This window comes from Microcebus murinus, chromosome 10, assembly GCF_040939455.1.
Source record: "Microcebus murinus isolate Inina chromosome 10, M.murinus_Inina_mat1.0, whole genome shotgun sequence".
Lineage (NCBI taxonomy): Eukaryota > Metazoa > Chordata > Mammalia > Primates > Cheirogaleidae > Microcebus > Microcebus murinus.
In genome coordinates this window covers 84,288,286-84,306,371 of record NC_134113.1, presented here as the reverse complement: position 1 = coordinate 84,306,371, position 18,086 = coordinate 84,288,286, and the positions used below count along the sequence as shown (strand labels likewise).

Here is an 18,086-nt window from a genome sequence, read left to right as displayed (position 1 = left end):
AAATAATCAACCTGACTGATCACATTAACATGGAGGAAAAAAGGTTAGAATATTCTAAGCTTCTCAATGAATACCAATAACACATTTGACAAAATCCAATATTTGTTCTAAATTTTAAGCCTAAAATTAAAGTCATTAGGAATTTCTTAACTGACCCTCAAAGAGCATACTTATTTTGAGTCATGTGGTTGTTATGTTTAATACAGATTCATTGGAGTCATTCCCTAAAAACAAATGAGAATGAATGCTCCTCCCTTTAGCACTTCTACTTAATATATTAATAATCCTGGCAATTTTTGTGCTAATATTATTGGAAATATTATTCAAGCAAAAAAAAAAAAAGAAATAGGCATACAAACATAAGAATGAAGATATAAATATGTCATATTTGCAGACAGCATGAATATGTATATGGAAAGCCAAAAGCAAAAAAAAAAAATTATAACTACTAACTCCTAAATAAAACTATTACTAGAGACAATAATCCACAGAGGTTCCAGACTATAAGATAAATCCACCAAACTTAATTGCATCTCTTTATAAAATGATATCTGACTAGAATAATTGAGATGCAGAATTAATTTCACTGATAATATAGGTCAACATATTTAAGTGCTAGAATATTCATTTAATTTAGGTCATTAGGGTTTGGGCTTTTTTAATAGCATAACAGAAAAAGGCATGAATAGTTGTAGCAATATATCATATTTCTTGTTGGGAATGTTAAACATAGAAAAGATGTCAATATCCATGGTTGTTACATGTAACAAATTAATGGAAGAAATAAACAGCATTCATTGCTTAGTTTTTAGTAAGAGGCAGTTAATATGGAAAGGGCTTTAGCTGCATTTTCTGCTTAATCACTAATCTTATGAGATCAATTCTATTCTAATCCCCACTTTATGGACAAGGAAATAGAGGATAAGAGGTCAAGTAGTTTGTGATCAATAAGTAGTAAGTGACAGAGGCTGGACTCAAATAACTACACAGGCTACTTAATAAAAATTGAAAAACCGGTAGTGAAGCCAAATGAAAAGAATAGGCAAAAAGTCACTGCACATCTTTTTCCCTAAAGAGATAACAATGGTGAACACATTGTACCAGATTTTAAAAGGCCTCAAAGTGATAATTATGTATTTGTATTTTTTGAGCCTAGCTACAAATGGTATGTTTGATTAAAAATTAAAACATAGAAGTAATTTGTTAACATATAATCAAAATGTGGGTTTCTGCCAAGTATCTAAACTGCTCTGGGCACAGAGCCCAGTTCAGACCCATATTGCCTAAGACTTGTAACCGGCAGATCCTCGGCCTCATAGGTGTGCCCAGGGTACCGGCCACAGGCAGGAGAGAGGGCATGACCACGGTCACGTGTGTGCTGCCCTCTGCCCAGGGACTCTGGCCCCTCACCATACGCTGGGATGGCGAGAGTGGGAAGCCACCAGAATCCATTTCCAACCTGGAGTACTCTACCAAACATTCACCACTTGCCTGAATCAGTGTGTTTCATTAAAATAATAATTTCTTTATAGGTTTTTCTTCATCTTCAGGCTTTATTTTATTTTATGGGGCTAAATAGCGGCAAACATCTGAAAAACAAAAAATAAATAAATAAAAATAAATAAGTAAATAAAAAGCAGCATTGTTCTAAGGTACTGCATTGTTCTAAGGTTATCCTGGTTGATGCTCATTTGCCTTCATGTTATAAATCTAATTTTCTACGCTCAAGGGACTCATTTCTATTTCCTTTAAATCTCCTAACTTTTTAAAAATGCCATTTGCTCTATAATGTTTAAATTAAATATTGTCTTTCCTTATGCTAATTTTTTTTTTTTGCGTTTATTCATCCCTTTCTGGTAGTGCCGTGTACGTTTTAACTCTCTGATATTACCCTACTTTTTATTTCTACCTTTTTTGAAATTTCAAAATTATCTATCATTCTTTTATTTCAGTTTTTCAAAGGATTCCTTTTTCTAACATTTGATTTTAATGCGTATTCACAACCATTTTCAATATTATAGGTTTCTAACACTTCTTGGCTTTTTTCTCTTATGATTTTTAAATATAAACGCTTCTACATGAATTGATTTTTCCATCATGAAGTGTTTTCATAATGGCTAACAAAGGTCACAGTCAAGGTAGTAACGAAGAGGAGAGTTCACTGGAAGCAGGAAAAGCCACAGGATTGTTCCTCGTGCCCTCTCTCCTACCAGCAAGCAACTTCCAGACTTCCTCTGACGCCCAGTGCATCTCCCAAACCTTAACCGTTGGCAACTTGCAGCCCAGCTAGGTAACATCCTCCCCATCTATCCACCACACTCCATCCCTTATGATCAGTGTAGTTTTCTCAAATATATTTATCACCTGCGGTTTTCATGAGTAACTGTATATTAATCCACCGTCTCTAACATGTACAGCTTTGGAGAGAGGCTCATCACATTGATGGCTCAGGATAGACGACGCACTGGGTCAGAGGTCACACCTCACAGGTGGGCTCTGACTTTGGTAAAGAAATAAGCTAATATTGAGTTCCTGGTGAGCTTCCACAGAGGAATGTCAACGCTCCTGAGCCGGAGGCCCTGTGTCTGGCGACTCCTATCTGTCATAGTTCCTGCTTTCGTTTTTCTACCATTTTTCTCCACTTGCCATAGTTCTAGCTTTCGTTTTTCTACCTTCTTTCTCAACTTGCCTCTACGAGGATTCTCCCAGTACACGGACCTGCCCACATCCTTCTCTCCCGATGGCAGACATGTTGATACTAACAAGAGCTGGGGTTTCTCCTAACAGGCTTTAAACGCAGAAGACAGCTGTACCTCTGCTAGTGCCTCCTATTATTATTAAAACTCCTGACCTGAAACCATTCTTTTGTTTTGAGACACAGTCTCACTTGGTTGCCCAGGCTAGAATGAGTGCCATGGCATCAGCCTAGCTCACAGCAACCTCAAACTCCTGGGTTCAAGTGATCCTTCTTCCTCAGCCTCCCAAGTAGCTGGGACTACAGGCATTGTGCCACCATGCCCGGCTAATTTTTTCTATATATTTTTAGTCGGTCAATTAATTTCTTTCTATTTTTAGTAGAGATGGGTTCTTGCTCAGGCTGGTTTTGAACTCCTGATCTTGAGCAATCCACCCGCCTTGGCCTCCCAGAGTGCTAGGATTACAGGCATGAGCCACCACGCCTGGCCTGAAACCATTTGAAATGGGCAGAATCCTATGGGAAAGGGACACTTATTTGACTCTTCGAAATGGGTCCTGTGTACAGGTAACAGCCACAGAATTCCTCTGATTCTTTGTTTTCTCAAGTTGAACAGGATGCTATTCTGGATTGATTAGAATCCCAAAAGGTAATGAAATCAATCTTCAGGACTCAGATCTCAGATTTGATTCTCCCAACACTATCCTATTTGTTTCTCTAGGAAGGTCCAACTAAGTGGAAGCTTTCACTTTTGATGGAATTTGTCTGATACCATATAACCTATATAAGATACTTGATGTTCTGGTCAGCTACGGCTGTGTAACAAAGTACCCTCAAATCTTAGAAACTTAAAACAATAATCGACTTACCATATTTCATGATTCTCTGAATCAGGGTTTTTGGCAAGTCTCCACAGGTGTTTCTTGCAACTCTGAGCCCTTCTTGGTGAGGGCTGGCAGCCAAAACACCTACATGTAGCCTCCCCAGCGTGGAAGTCTCGGGGTAGTCTTAAGTCTTCCACCATGACTCAGGAATCTCAGACAGTGTTCTCAGGGACAGAAAGTGGAAGCTGCTATTTTCCTAAGGGTTTAGCCAAGAAACTGGCACCATGTCACTTCTGCCATATTCTATTGGTCAAAGCAGTCTCAGACCCATCTCAGATTTAAGTGGAGGGAAAAATAGACTTGCAGACCTCCTACTGCTGGGAACAGATTTAACTGAAGGGCCCAGGTACTACACTATGAAGTCCACACCTCCCCAGGTGGCTGAGTATGGTGGAGGTAATAAGATCCATTTCTTTCAGATCCATTTCTGGAAGACAAAGAACTCCTTTGTCAGTCACCATTGACCCCAGGACACCCCAACAGTTTTGCCAAAACTTCCTTAGCTACACAACAATCTAGGATGTCTCCACCTGTCCTTCCCTCTCTGAGCCAGACTTGCACTCTGTCTGATGGCTCTCCCAGCCTTCCCTGGCTCTTTCCCCATTTCCTTTTACATAAGCATGGTTCCCGATAAAACCCTTGCCTATTTAATGCTATCTTGGTATCTAGTTCTCAAAGGACTTATACTAACATAAAATTCCACCATTCAATGGAAAGAGAGTCAAAGAATTTGGGCTTATTCTTAATCACCACATCATTTCTTTTTGCATCCCCTGCCCCTGGAACCTTCTCAAAGCACCAGACTTCAACTGGAGCACACAATCCCCGGCCTGTAATCCTACCCCACTCCCAAACCCCAGCCCCAGCTGGCTGAACCTCAGATGGACTGACCCCTGACCCAGGCAATCCACAGGCTGGGCTGAAGCAATCATAATGTCTCTCTTTAAAATATGAATTAAAAGACCCCAAGCAGTTAGAAGTTGTTGGTCTGCCAGAATGGTAGTCCCAGAAATCAGAGTCAGCACCATAACAAACCAACGTTATGGAGGGGCAGACACCAAAATCCTTGCAAAAGAAGCAAATTTGGAAAGAAGAAAATAGAACCTACACACAGAAAGAAACAGAGAAGAGAGGCACAATGCAGCCCTTGAAACAAAGCGATGGAGAGTCCAGAGCAGCCTGACAGATTTCCGATTTCTCTGAGGCTTAGCTGTGCATCATACAAGGGAGTTCTGTGGACACCCTTGCTATGGGGTTGAATTGTCTCTTCCCAAAATTCAGATGTTGAAGTCTTAACCTCCAGTAACTCAGAATGTGACCATATTTGGAAACAGAGTCATTGCATGTATAATTACTTCGGATGAGGTCATATTGGGCCTCTAATCTGATATATGGATGTTCTTGTTAAAAAGGGAAGCTTGCTAGCACTCTGGGAGGCTGAGGCGGGTGGATCGCTCAAGGTCAGGAATTCGAAACCAGCCTGAGCAAGAGTGAGACCCCCTTCTCTACTAAAAATAGAAATAAATTAATTGACCAACTAAAAATATATAGAAAAAATTAGCCGGGCATGGTGGCGCATGCCTGTAGTCCCTGCTACTTGGGAGGCTGAGGCAGGAGGATCGCTTGAGCCCAGGAGTTTGAGGTTGCTGTGAGCTAGGGTGATGCCACGGCACTCTATCCCAACAGAGTGAGACTCAGTCTCAAAAAAAAAAAAAAAAAAAAAGGAAGTGGGGAAGCTTGGGGACAAACACACACAACACACTCACACACAGTGAGAAGGTCATGTGTAGATGAAGACAGAGATCAAGGTGATGCTTCTACAAACAAGGAACACGAAGGATTGCCAGAAAACCACCAGAAGCTGGAGGAAAGGCGTGAGACAGATTCTTCCTCACAGTCCTCGGAAGGAACCAATTCTGTTGACACCTTGTCCTCGGACTGGAAGCTTCCAGAACTGTGAGAGAACAAATTCCTGTCGTTGAAGCCACTCAGTTGGTGGTACTTTGTGATGGCAGCTCTGGCAAACTAACACAACCCCTATAATCCCATTTCCATGTGAGCTCATTTCAGTGAGTTTCTGTTCCTTAAAAAAGAAAAATGATATAAATCAAAACACCTGACTCACACTGCCTCTGCCCTGAGAGGAGGGAACACCCCGTGGCACAGCCAGTACTCAGAAGATTATTCCTGGTGTCCTCCAGGACAAAGATAAATGAATAAGCAAACTTTAAAAGTTCCCTTCTGAAGAGCACGGTCAGAATAGTTTTAGCCCGAAAAACGTTAAAGGCAGATAAAACCAGCCTTGGCACAATAAACTCTCAATAAAGCAACCTCGGACGCTTAGCTGTGAGGGATGCTATTTTCTCTCGTTCCTTCCAGAATAAACTATCAGCCAAATAGGCAACAGAGTAATCAGTCATTTTTTATACAGGATTGCTAGTCATTGCCCAGTTAAAAATTAAGGAATAGGTTCCAAAAAAAAAACCTTTTAGTTTTAGAAAAGAGAATTAGATGTCCTTTTTTTGGCAATAATTAAGTAGCAGCATCATGCTATCAGCACATTAAAAAAATATCTTTTTGTATTCCATAGCAAGCATATGCATCCAGCCCTTCGATAAAATGGCACTAGAAGATGAAAATATAAATGTAAAGCAAGGGGGGGTGCAGGGAAGGAATGAGCAGCGGGCAAAACATAACCACGTGTCGGCAATTTCTCACTCCCTGGTCTGGGAGTAGTCGTTAATCATCTACAGCCCACAGAAGTATAATGATTCTAAATATCTATATAAGCCACAAATTATCTAATATTGTTCCTGATTTACTAGGTGTGAAGTAGCCATATATAAAACCTGACTGTTAACTCACATAAAATATTGGCCTAAGAATCCCAGACTTTTAAACAAGTAGCAGATTTGGATGGAATGCACCACAAATTAATAGAATTATAATTTAAAGAGGGTAATAAATTACCTTTTTAAATATCGGATACTCTAAACTCTGGCTTCAGTAGGAGAAGATTTTTTTTTTTTTAACTGCAAATATGCCTATTTCGTTTCAAGATAAGCTTTCCTAGGCACTGGCCTTTGTAATGGAGTTTAATATTATATGTTTGCTAAAGATCAGGGTTTTATAAAACCCATCACTTCATGCAAACAATTGTAAGCCTTTTGTTTTTCTTTCCATAAAGAAAACTTCTTTGAATAAGGACGAGTCACACAGATATCACAAAATCTCAGGGCTTTCCAAATAAGGGTTTGTTTCTCCTAGTTCAAGTTCTTATTCCACTGATAAGTTGCCCACTATTGCATGGAGACTTGTTATCTTAATATTGTGTATTCTAACCCATGAATGTGATATATCTCTCCAATTTATTTAAGTCTTTAACTTTACTCAGCAGAGTTTTGCAGTTTTCTGTGTATAGGTTTTGGAAATCTCTTATTAAAAATTTATCCCAAGGTATTTTATGCATTTTTTAAAATTATGAATTGTATTTTTATTTCATTTTCCAATTTTTTTTGCTAGTATAATAGAAATATAATTTATTTGCATATATTTACATATATTGATTTAGTAAACTAGAGCTTTGCTAAATTCACTAATTAGTGCTATTAGTTGTTTTGCAGACATCTTAGGATTTTTTACATTTAAAAAATCATCTGAGATAAATAATTTTGATTCTTTCCAATCGTGAACCTTTCATTTACTTTTCTTGCCTTATTGCACCAGTTAGGCCTTTCAGTACAATGTTGAATAGAAGTAATTAGAGCAGGGATCCTTGCCTTGTTCCTGATCTTAGTGGGACAGCATTCAGTCTTTCCCAATTAAATAGGATGTCAGCTGCAGATTTTCCATAGAGAGCCAACTGATCTTTTCAAAATGAAGATTAGGGGTGGGTGTGGTGGCTCACTACCTGTAATCCTAACACTTTGGGTGGCCAAAGTGGGAGGACCACTTGAGACCAGAAGTTTGAGATCAGCCTGAGCAACACAGCCAGACCCGGTCTCTATGAAAGAGAGAAATTAGCCAGGTGTGGTGGTGTGCACCTATAGTCCCAGCTACTCAGGAGGCTGAAGCTAGAGGATCATTTCAGCACAGGAGTTTGAGGTTGCCGTGAGCTATAATGATGCCATCGCGCTCTACTGGCCCAGCCAACAGAACAAGACCCTGTCTCAAAATAAATACGTAAATAAATAAATGAAAATTAGATGAGGTCACTCCTTTGTTCAAAATCTGCCAGTGGTTTCCCAACTCACTTAAAATATCTTCCTAAGCCCTTAAAGTGGTCTGCATAACCTTGCTTTCTGTTATCTCTCTGAACTCACCCCCTACCTCTTCGCCATTCCATCTGCCACAGGGGGCTTTTTGTTCAAACACTACAAACATGTCCCCTCGCCCCATCCCCAGTACTTGGGCACTTCCTGTTCCTGCTGCCTGAGGTGCTCTTTCCCAGACAACCACAGGACTCACTCTCCTGGTCTCTGCTTAAATTTCACCATATTAGTGACAGATTTCTTGATCACTTTATATAAAATAGAAACCCTTTCCCCATCTTGCCTAAGTGTTCCCTGTCTCCCTTATCCGTGTGGCATATTATGTGTCTCTTTCAGTATTTATATGTTCTTTCCCACTATTATGTAAGATCCTTAAGGGTGGGGACTGGTTCTGTGACAGAACTGGGCACATAGTTTGTGTCTAAAAAGTATTGAATGGAAAAAGAAAGATCTACTCCATGCCTGGCTGTAAGTGAGGTTCACTCTGCTAGCTGCTGTTTATAGGGACAATGGGACATAAAATCATCATCATCATCAAAAGAATTCAGAAAATACCTAAAATCTTGTGTAATTGAAATCAAACTACAATCTTCTTAGTACTCCAGTACAAGGATTTGGGTTAGGCAATTAAAATAGGGAATGAGATTAGATTCTGGGATATAACGACCCATGGACATGATTGTCATAACTGAGCCCAAGGAAGACACCCCAGTTGGTATCTTGGGCACCCATTTTTCTCAGTTTAATAATCTAAGAGATACTTTCCTAAACTTGGTCAACCCCAGATCTCTTTCTAATTGACCACTGACAATGGTTTTATTTAACCCAGTTGATTGAAAAGCTTACATTAAATAAAGATCATCCTGCAGAATGGTAAATGGTCCACTCTGGAAAAAACTTAACAATTTTGTTTACCTATATGAATTCTAGAATTCTGGTCTCATCTAGACTGTTCTGGAGTATACTTTATCCTATTTTTTAAAAGGCAATCTATCTTTCAATATTATAATTCTCCTAGCTTATTAGTTCATTGGAGATGACTTCTAAGATCTGTTATTGGTTTGTAGGGAATGTAAGGAGGACTCCCCAAATCTTGGATATAAAAGAAATACTATTATCCTTGGAGGAATACAAGCAAAAGCGATCTGTCAGCTATGAAGCAGAGAAAAAGGAAAGTTACAAGAGTTAACACTGCACCCACTACAAAAGAAATCCCCAGATTAGTGACTGCTTTGGTCCAGAGTTATGTGTAGTCTATTCATTGTGGAAATGGATGCATGAAACAATCTTAGACTGATATAATTAAATATCGAATGCATTTAAAAAAAAATGGTGAACTACCTCTTATGTTATCATGGATGGAGCCTGGAGCCCATTCTTCTAAGTGAAGTATCATAAGAATGGAAAAACAAATACCACATGTACTCGCCATTAAATTGGTACTAATCAATCAACACTTATGTGTGCACATACAGAAGTAACATTCAACAGGTGTTGGGCAGTTGGTGGGGGGGGAGAAGGGTATAGGTAAACTCATACTGAACGGCTGTGTTGTGAACTATCTGGGGGATGGGCACACTTGTAGCTCTGACTAAGGCAGTGCAAAGGCAATCTATGTAACCGAAGCAGTCGTACCCCCGTAATAGTGTGAAACTAAAAAATGAAGAGAAAATATTAAAAAATCCAGTGCACATTATTAAAACTTTCTGATTATAACGGTGTGCAAGAGAGAATAAATTAGCCAAAGAACGAGAGTGGTCTTGTCTCATGGTACTGTTTCATTCTTTTTTTTTTCCTCATGCAGGATTTTAGTGTCATGACCATATCATGGGAGTCAAGTCTAGACAAGGATCACCTATATTCCCAAATGAACATTCTGAACAAGGCTTATCTAAGATATAGAAAAGTCTCTTATTCCATTAGTAGTATGCCCAGCTTTATAGTAGGTCTTAGGAGGTCATAAAATGTGCCTTAATATCATCTGTAGTGTCATTTAAATAAATTGAATTTATAAGGTCTTTCCCCTGGAAAGTGATGATCTCCTAATGAATCCATGGTTGCCATCTTGGTACTGATTAAAGTCCCAGAGAAGAACTCCTTTTCAAGCAAGACTTAACAATCAATGCACATGTTGAAAATATTTGACACATTTTTTATTTAAAACAACCATTTACTAATTGTCCTTGATTGCCAGCCTCTGCAGCTGGATTAATTTTCCCAATCTGCATAGTATATCATCTCACAGGAAGGACTGTAATTTTGTTTCAGCCACTGATGACATCGATAAAATACATAGTATATTGCCACAACCTTTTCCTTCCAAGAAAGTATAGTGTGTTCGTCAGAAATCATATCATCCACTACATTCTTTTTTAATTTTTTGAGTAATTGGATTAGGAACCATTCATGTTTAATTGACTATGTGGAATTTAATATATGTCATAATAATCATGATGTGTAGCCCCAAACTGATAACAATACTGAACACGTGCTACCTTCATTCCACAATAATTAAGAAAAAATATTTTCTCTTTAGACATATATATATATATATATAAACAGTAGGTACCAGCATGATATTAAAACCATCCTAAAGGCATAGTTCCAAACATTCCTTCAAGAGAAAATAATACTGAAACATCACCTGATTATAAAACAGTTCTTAGCTAGCTCTAGGCTCTCATTTTAATGCAAAATATCAACTTTAGTCACTTACTCATGTATGATTGAAGATTTATCTCTGACTGATTTCATTTGAACAGAAATAATCCTTATAAGGAATGAAGATGCAGCCAAAAAGAGCCTTTAAGAAGAATTTGAAAGTAGATATCTTGGTAGCAGGAAGGAAAATATAATTTATACATAAACATCCTTTGAAAATTTCTATATAATCAAACTTTTCTTTAGTAAGAAAAGTAATGCTCCACTAATAACTGAATTGACTGTTGAATATTATTTCTCTAAGTGCAAAATAAACATGGATGTATTATTTCTCCATCGTAGAAACTAATTTAGTTATTTTGCTTTGATTCATATATTTATATTCATCCTCCTTTGCCTCCTTCTACAAAGAAGTTGAGGCAGATGATGAAGCTGCTGTATATGATACGATTATAAATATTAAGGTATTTTGGGTCCTATAGTTGAAAATGTTTATGTTTATCACAATTAATCTGGCAATAGTGAACACATCAAAGTTAAATAAAGTTCAAATTATGCACTAAGTCTTAGAACATAGTGGGTAAAGACCAATATGTCAGGTTCTAGTTCTCAAGTTAGAGAACCTAAGATTTTATCTAGCTAGAAAATAGAATTAACTCTTAGCACATATATTTTTCAGTCAATTTATAGAAAAGACTGAATTTGATTTTAAAACTTCATAATCAGATTAGCTCCATCATCAGATATGTCTCTAATGATTCTCATTTACATGAATTTACTCTCGCCTATCATTGTATAGATTTATCTTTTGTGCTACCTTATCCTTTGTGTTTTGTTGCGGTCTAGCATATCAGTTCTTATCACCTAAGTTGATCAATCTGAATTTGATTATAGAGATCAGAGAACACAACACACCTTTAGAACATTTTTAATTCATAGAGCCATATGTTTATTGTAGCAGCTATTAATATTTTAGGGAATGCTAGTGAGAAATCTGCAAGCTTAATAAATTACAAATATCTGAAATCTGGGCTCTTGAAACAGAATCAGAACTTGAATTTAACCTCCTTTTGTGTTCATACTAACACTAAAGAACTGAAAATTAATTTAATAGTTTTGCATCCATTATTCATATCCAGTTAGTGTTCTACTACTGTGCCCAGAAGAAAGTGATTAATGCATGTGAAGCACCAAGGTCAAGTTTATTTTGGGTACAACATAATGTACCTCTGTATTTCAGACTACTGCTTTGACATGAATGCTTAATGTCCTCATAAGATTAAGTTCAATCACAATTTAGAAAGCATTAATGTTTATACTGTGTTAAGATGTAGAACCAATAGAAGCCATAGAACCAAAAAAAGAAATGCTATCGACTAGGCGTATTTCAAATACTGTGTGAAAAAAAAGAAGATTATACTGTGCATTCATTTTTAAAATATTTCAGGTACATAGTAGCTTTTGGGCTGTCTCAGTAGCCTGGCTTATGGGGGAAAAAAAAAACAACACTGTCACTTCCACTTCTAATCTCCCTCCATTTTCAAATAACCTTAGCATAACACAGCTTTAGCTCATTAACTATAGATATCCATCACTTTTCGAATTAGATATGCTTCATTGAGTTCGGCTGCAATGTGAAGTTACACAGAGTAAGCCCAATATTTTTCAATGACTTCCTAAATATAATAGAAAATGTGATATCATTGAAAAGTTCCCTCTGTAAACTTTTGGCACAAATGATGTTAAAGGGCCAATGAGAACATGGCTGTGAAAGGCTCCCCTGGTGTGGAGCACCTGTGGCTCTGACCATCCTCAACTTTGGCTGCCCATGGCAAAGCCCCGTGGCCATGTACCCCCCAGAGAGAGAGCTGCAGCCCTACTGCTCAACACCAGTTAGCACAGATATTCCAGATGGGACTGCACGGAGGCCTGGGCTAGAGACAATTTCCTCAGTCAGAAAACTCAGCTTCTGGTCCAGTGCCCACTCAAAACTCCCTGAACAGGCCAGGGGCAGCGACTCATACCTGTGATCCCAGCACTTCAGGAGTTTGAGGCGGGAGGATCCCCTGAGGCCAGGAGTTCAAGACCACCCTGAGCAACATAGTGAGATCCCACGTCCACAAAAAAAAAAAAACTTTTTTTAAATTAGCCAGGTGTAGTGGCTCACACCTGTAGTTGGAGGCTGCAGTGAGCCATAGCACTCTAGCTCGGGCAACAGAGTGAGACTCTGTCTCAAAAAAAATGAAAATTAAAAAAAACAACTCCCTGGCCGGGCGCAGTGGCTCACGCCTGTAATCCTAGCACTCTGGGAGGCCGAGGCAGGCGGATTGCTCGAGGTCAGGAGTTCGAAACCAGCCTGAGCAAGAGCAAGACCCCATCTCTACTATAAATAGAAAGAAATTAATTGGCCAACTACTATATAGATAGAAAAAATTAGCCAGGCATGGTGTCGCATGCCTGTAGTCCCAGCTACTAGGGAGGCTGAGGCAATAGTATCACTTGAGCCCAGGAGTTTGAAGTTGCTGTGAGCTAGGCTGACGCCACAGCACTCACAACAAAGTGAGACTCTGTCTCAAAAAAAAACCAAACAAAACAAAAAAACAACTCCCTGACCAGACTCAGACAGGCTGAGAATCGAGGGCACAATTCCTTTGTGTGTATGTGTGTGTGTGTGTGTGTGTGTGTGTAGAAGAGTCTAGCTCTGTCACCTCAGCTAGAGTGCAGTGGCATTATCACAGCTCACAGCAACCTCAAACTCCTGGGCTCAAGCAATCCTCCTGCCTCAGCCTCCCAAGTAGCTGGGATTATAGGCACGCACCACCATGCCGGGCTAATATTTTTCTGTTTTTAGTAGAGACAGGGTCTTGCTCTTTCTTGCTAAGGCTGGTCTCAAACTCCTGAGCTCAAGTGATCCTCCCGCCTCAGCCTCCCAGAGTGCTAGGATTATAGCCATGAGCCACCAAGCCCAGTCAAGGGCACAATTTTTAAATCCCAAATCCTGAAATCCAAAAAAATTCTAAAGCCCAAAAGTTTTTTGGCAGCCAAACTGAACTGGCCTGAGTCATTTGGCTGCAAAACCTGCCCTGAACTGGTGTGAGGATATTTATAGACCTAATTTATCGTACTTCAGGTGAATATTCATGTTTCTCTGCCAAAATATGAATCTGTCTGATTACAGGGAGCCCTAGACCTTGCTGGGACTATTTATATAATAATTGATATTTGTGCTCTATTGCCTCCTAAATTCTGATGTTCAAAATACATCGGGAACCAAGGAATTTGAATAAGGAATAGGAAAATGATGTCTTATGAAATTATATGGACATGAATTTAAATCTTGGATCTGCTGCTAATTGCTATCTATGTGACTTTGGATAAATTATTTAACTTCCTGAACTTGGTTCCTTATCTATAAAAATGGAGAAATCAACTAGTGCTACAAATGCTTGGATGGTACTTGTCTAACTTGGGAATCACTTTTTCAACTTTTTAACATTATTTTTTCCTAAAAAGTCACTCTCCTCTCCCTGCCTCTGCCTTCACTAAATATCAGAACTTGATGGCAATCCCTACATTCACAGTGTTCCAAATGTTGCTCATGTCCTTTTGTCTAGGTATTTACAATGTCTAACAGAGCTAAACCACAACAGCATGCTGATCTATGTACTGTCACAATCTAGGTATGTGGTCCTCAAGGACAAGAATCATGACTTTTCCTTTTCTGGAAATACCTGTACCTGTTGTAGGGGGAAAAAAAACACAGACTCAGAATCTGAAATATGACTCTGTCACAAATAGAAAAATAGATGAGAATGAGAAGGAAAGTTTGTACTCACCAGAGGTTGGGAACCACCTCAGCCCAATTCCTTAAAAAACATTAGGATTACAAACTTTCCTCTATGGTGAGCTCAGCCTAAAGCCAGCCCACTATTTTCTTGATGACAATAGGGGAAGAAGGGCTCTACGATACTCAGGTAGGGGAAGGAAACCTCGTGCTACTGGGCAGGAGAAAAAAGGCTGGTTACAAGTTAGCAAATATCAAGAAGAGGTCAATACTGTCCAGGAAAATATTGAACGTCCATTAAAGTTCAGGGTTTTTGTCTAGGAGAGCCAAACATTATAGATCTTTTTTGGTATTTGAGATTTTAACCAGTTCTGTGAGCTATAAAGACTGCTTTCTTCTTCACATACTGATAGGACGATGTCCAATAAATTCTTCTCAGCTGCTAAATGTAACATGTTCAGTAGTGAAAAGCATAGCATGAAATCAGAATCTGAGTGTTTGAAGAGACCTTAGAAATTAATCTAATATCTTGATCATTTTACAGATGAAAAACTGAAGCTCTGAAAAGCTTAGTAACTTGATTAAATTTACACAGCTGGTAAAAGGCAGAGCCAGAAGGATTCAAATCCTTCTATCCATTAATAGAATAATAAATAAATGACAGCCTATGCCTCCATTGGAAGATCTTTGTATTAAAATTAAGTATCCTGGGACAGGTAGCAGTGGTGTTGTAGAAAGAGTGTAGGAGATAGACTCAGAGACCTACTTCTAGCAGTAGCTCTGCCACTAACTTAGGCAAAGCAAAAGAGAGTGGAAGTCCTTTCCAGTTGTGAGGTGTTATGAGGCTATAGTTCTTCTCAAGTAACATGAGATAAATGTAATCTCCAAAAGTAATAACCAGAGAAGACACTTGATCCTGTATGAATCTGATATGACAGTCTTAAATGCTAAATTGAATATAAAATAAAAAAGATTTTGCTCTGATTGCCCAAGATGTGAATGTATGGTATATTTAAACACATGGCAAAATATATTTTTAAATTCTAGAAAATGTTATTTTCTCTTCTGGGAAATTATTAGGAATTTTAATTTTATGCATACCCCAAGTCTTCAACTATTTATGACTGTTCAAAAGAAACCATGCTGAGTTTCTCTGTCAATGACTTCTAATCAACGAAGCCTTCTATATGCTCAGCATAAATAGGTGATGAAAGCAATGAAAGGGCATTGCCATTTGTTACAACACTTGACATTTCATAAGACTATCTAAGATGCAGACCCCTTGGGAGAGGAAAGGAGAAACTATTAAGAAAAGAGACTAAAGAATACTTAATAAAATCCTACCCTATTGCTTTTACTTTTCAAAAAATATTCAACTTGCCACCAATGTAACAGAACAGAGAACCCAGATATAAAACCATCTACCTACTATCAGCTGATCTTTGACAAAGCAGATAACAATGTACACTGGGGAAAAGAAGGCATATTCAATAAATGGTGCTGAGAAAATTGGATAGCCATATGCAGAAGAATGAAACAAGACCCCTGCCTCTCACCACTCACAAAAATTAATTCAAGATGGATAAAAGACTTAGCTCTAAGGCATGAAACCGTAAGAATTCTAGAAGAAAATATAGGAAAAACTCTTCTAGATGTTGGCCAATGCAAAGAATTTATGAAAAAGACCCCAGTGCCAATTACGGCAACAAAAAAAATTAAACTAAAAAGCTTCTGCACAGCTAAGGAAATAATCAACAGAGCAAATAGACAACCTACAGAATGGGAGAAAATATTCGTAAGCTATATATCTAAGAAAGGGCTAATAACCACAATTTACAAAGAACTAAAGCAAATCAGCAAAAACAACCAAACAACTCTATTAAAAAGTGGGCAAAAGATGTGAACAAAAGCTTCTCAAAAGAAGAAAGACAAATGGCCAAGAAGCTTATGAGAAAATGCTCAATGTAACTAACCACCAGGGAAATGCAAATTAAAACCACAATGAGATGTTACCTTATGCCAGTTAGAATGGTTTTTGTTAAAATGTCCAAAACAATAGATACTGGTGTGGATACAAAGAGAAAGGAACGCTTATCTACTATTGGTGGGACTGCAATTAGTACAATCTCTATAAAAAACAGTATGGAGATTCCTCAAAGAACTGAAAGTAGACCTACCATTTGATCCAGCAATCCCACTACTGGGTATTTGCCCAAAGGAAAAGAAGTCATTTTATCAAAAAGACACCAGAACTCAAATCTTTATTGCAGCACAATTCACAATTGCAAAGGTGTGGAATCAATCCAATTGCCCATCAATTCATGAATGGATTAATAAAATGTGATATATGTATACCATGGAGTGCTACTCAGCCATAAAATAGGTGAATTAATACCTTTTGCAACAAACTGGATGGAACTGGAGACCATTCTCCTAAGTAAAGTATCTGAAGAATGGAAAAACAAACACCATGTGTACTCAGTAATAAATTTTAACTAACCAATGAACACACATGTGCACAGAGGGAAATAAAATTCAGTGGAAAGCATTGGGGGTGGGGAGGGGAGGGAAATAAACCAACCTATTGGGTACTATGAACACTATTTGGATGACAGGCACATCTATAGCCAGGACTCAAGTATTACAAAAACAATCCATATAACCTAAAACATTTGTACTCCCCTGAAAAAATGTTTTAAAAAAATAAACATTCAACTCACCCTGTTTGGGGACCCCTGTCCTTTTTTCTTGTTCATGTCAATTTGATTCTTTCTTTTTACTCCATACCCTTGTGCTTCCTCTTGTTAAACTGACGTGTGGCAAATCTTTGAGATATCAATTCTCAGTAGATACCCTTCAATATTACTGAAGATCCTGTGCTTGCATCTTTGGACTTCATTATTTTTTCCTCTACATACTTTTTATTTCAAACCATGTAATATACTTTAAAACATGTGTTCACATTATCTTTGGGGGAAGTACTCTTACCCTATGAGACAGCGTACAGTAGAAACCAGAACCATGGAGCATTATATGAATTCACTAAAATAAGAATGTATATAAAACGTTCACTCACAAAGTTGCACTGAATATTAGTTTTGAACCCAGTCTCAAGGCATACCTTCTAGTTTTTTCAGAAATTAGAAATGTTTTTTGGCAAGAGAAAGATCAGGCATGCTTGGGCTGGTTTGCATTCATATTTCTGTTTTACTAACTAGATCCCCTGGAGATGTGGTGGTTGCTATAGGTCTTTCATTTGGTCTAAGTCGCTTCGATACTGATGCAGACTATTCTGACACTGCAGGTAGAGAAATTTCCAGACGGCACCATCTCAGGGGGAGTCATTTGAGTCATGACTGGCACACACCACTGAAAATGCCAAAAGGGTAGCAGATATTTTTAACTGATAGTAGTAGATTAGTAAGTGAGAAGGTACAGGAGCCTGCATTTGAGTTTATTTCAGGAATCAAAAACACCAGGCTCTCCAAGTCCCTGGTAGACTGTTTCCCTGCCCTAGAGAGCTTGTATAGCAGGCTGTAAAGTAGCGAGAATTTGCATATGGAATTCATGAGTAAATATCAAAATGGGAAGAAATGTTCCATTTTGTGTTTTACTGGAGGAAAACTGCTGCAGTGAGCCAGCTATCAGGCAGTGTCAGAATTGATTGGGCCATTCCCAAAAAATGTGATTTTTTTTTTATCTACCAATTATTCAAACATCCTGAGTTTCATTATAAAAGTGAGAGGCTGCATAAATGCCAGACTTAAGAAGCTCATCAAGTGAGAGATGAT

The 18,086-nt window shown here is 38.3% G+C and overlaps 1 long non-coding RNA gene across 1 annotated transcript in view; it reads right to left on the bottom strand.

The window, feature by feature from the left end:
- Positions 1–1,139: 1,139 nt before the first annotated feature.
- The window catches only part of LOC105882823 (uncharacterized), a 120,811-nt gene continuing 103,864 nt past the window's right edge, over positions 1,140–18,086 (bottom strand). Inside the window, exon 3 of the long non-coding RNA XR_001159478.2 lies at positions 1,140–1,589. This is a non-coding gene — a long non-coding RNA (uncharacterized LOC105882823). The remainder of the gene's footprint in view (positions 1,590–18,086) is intronic.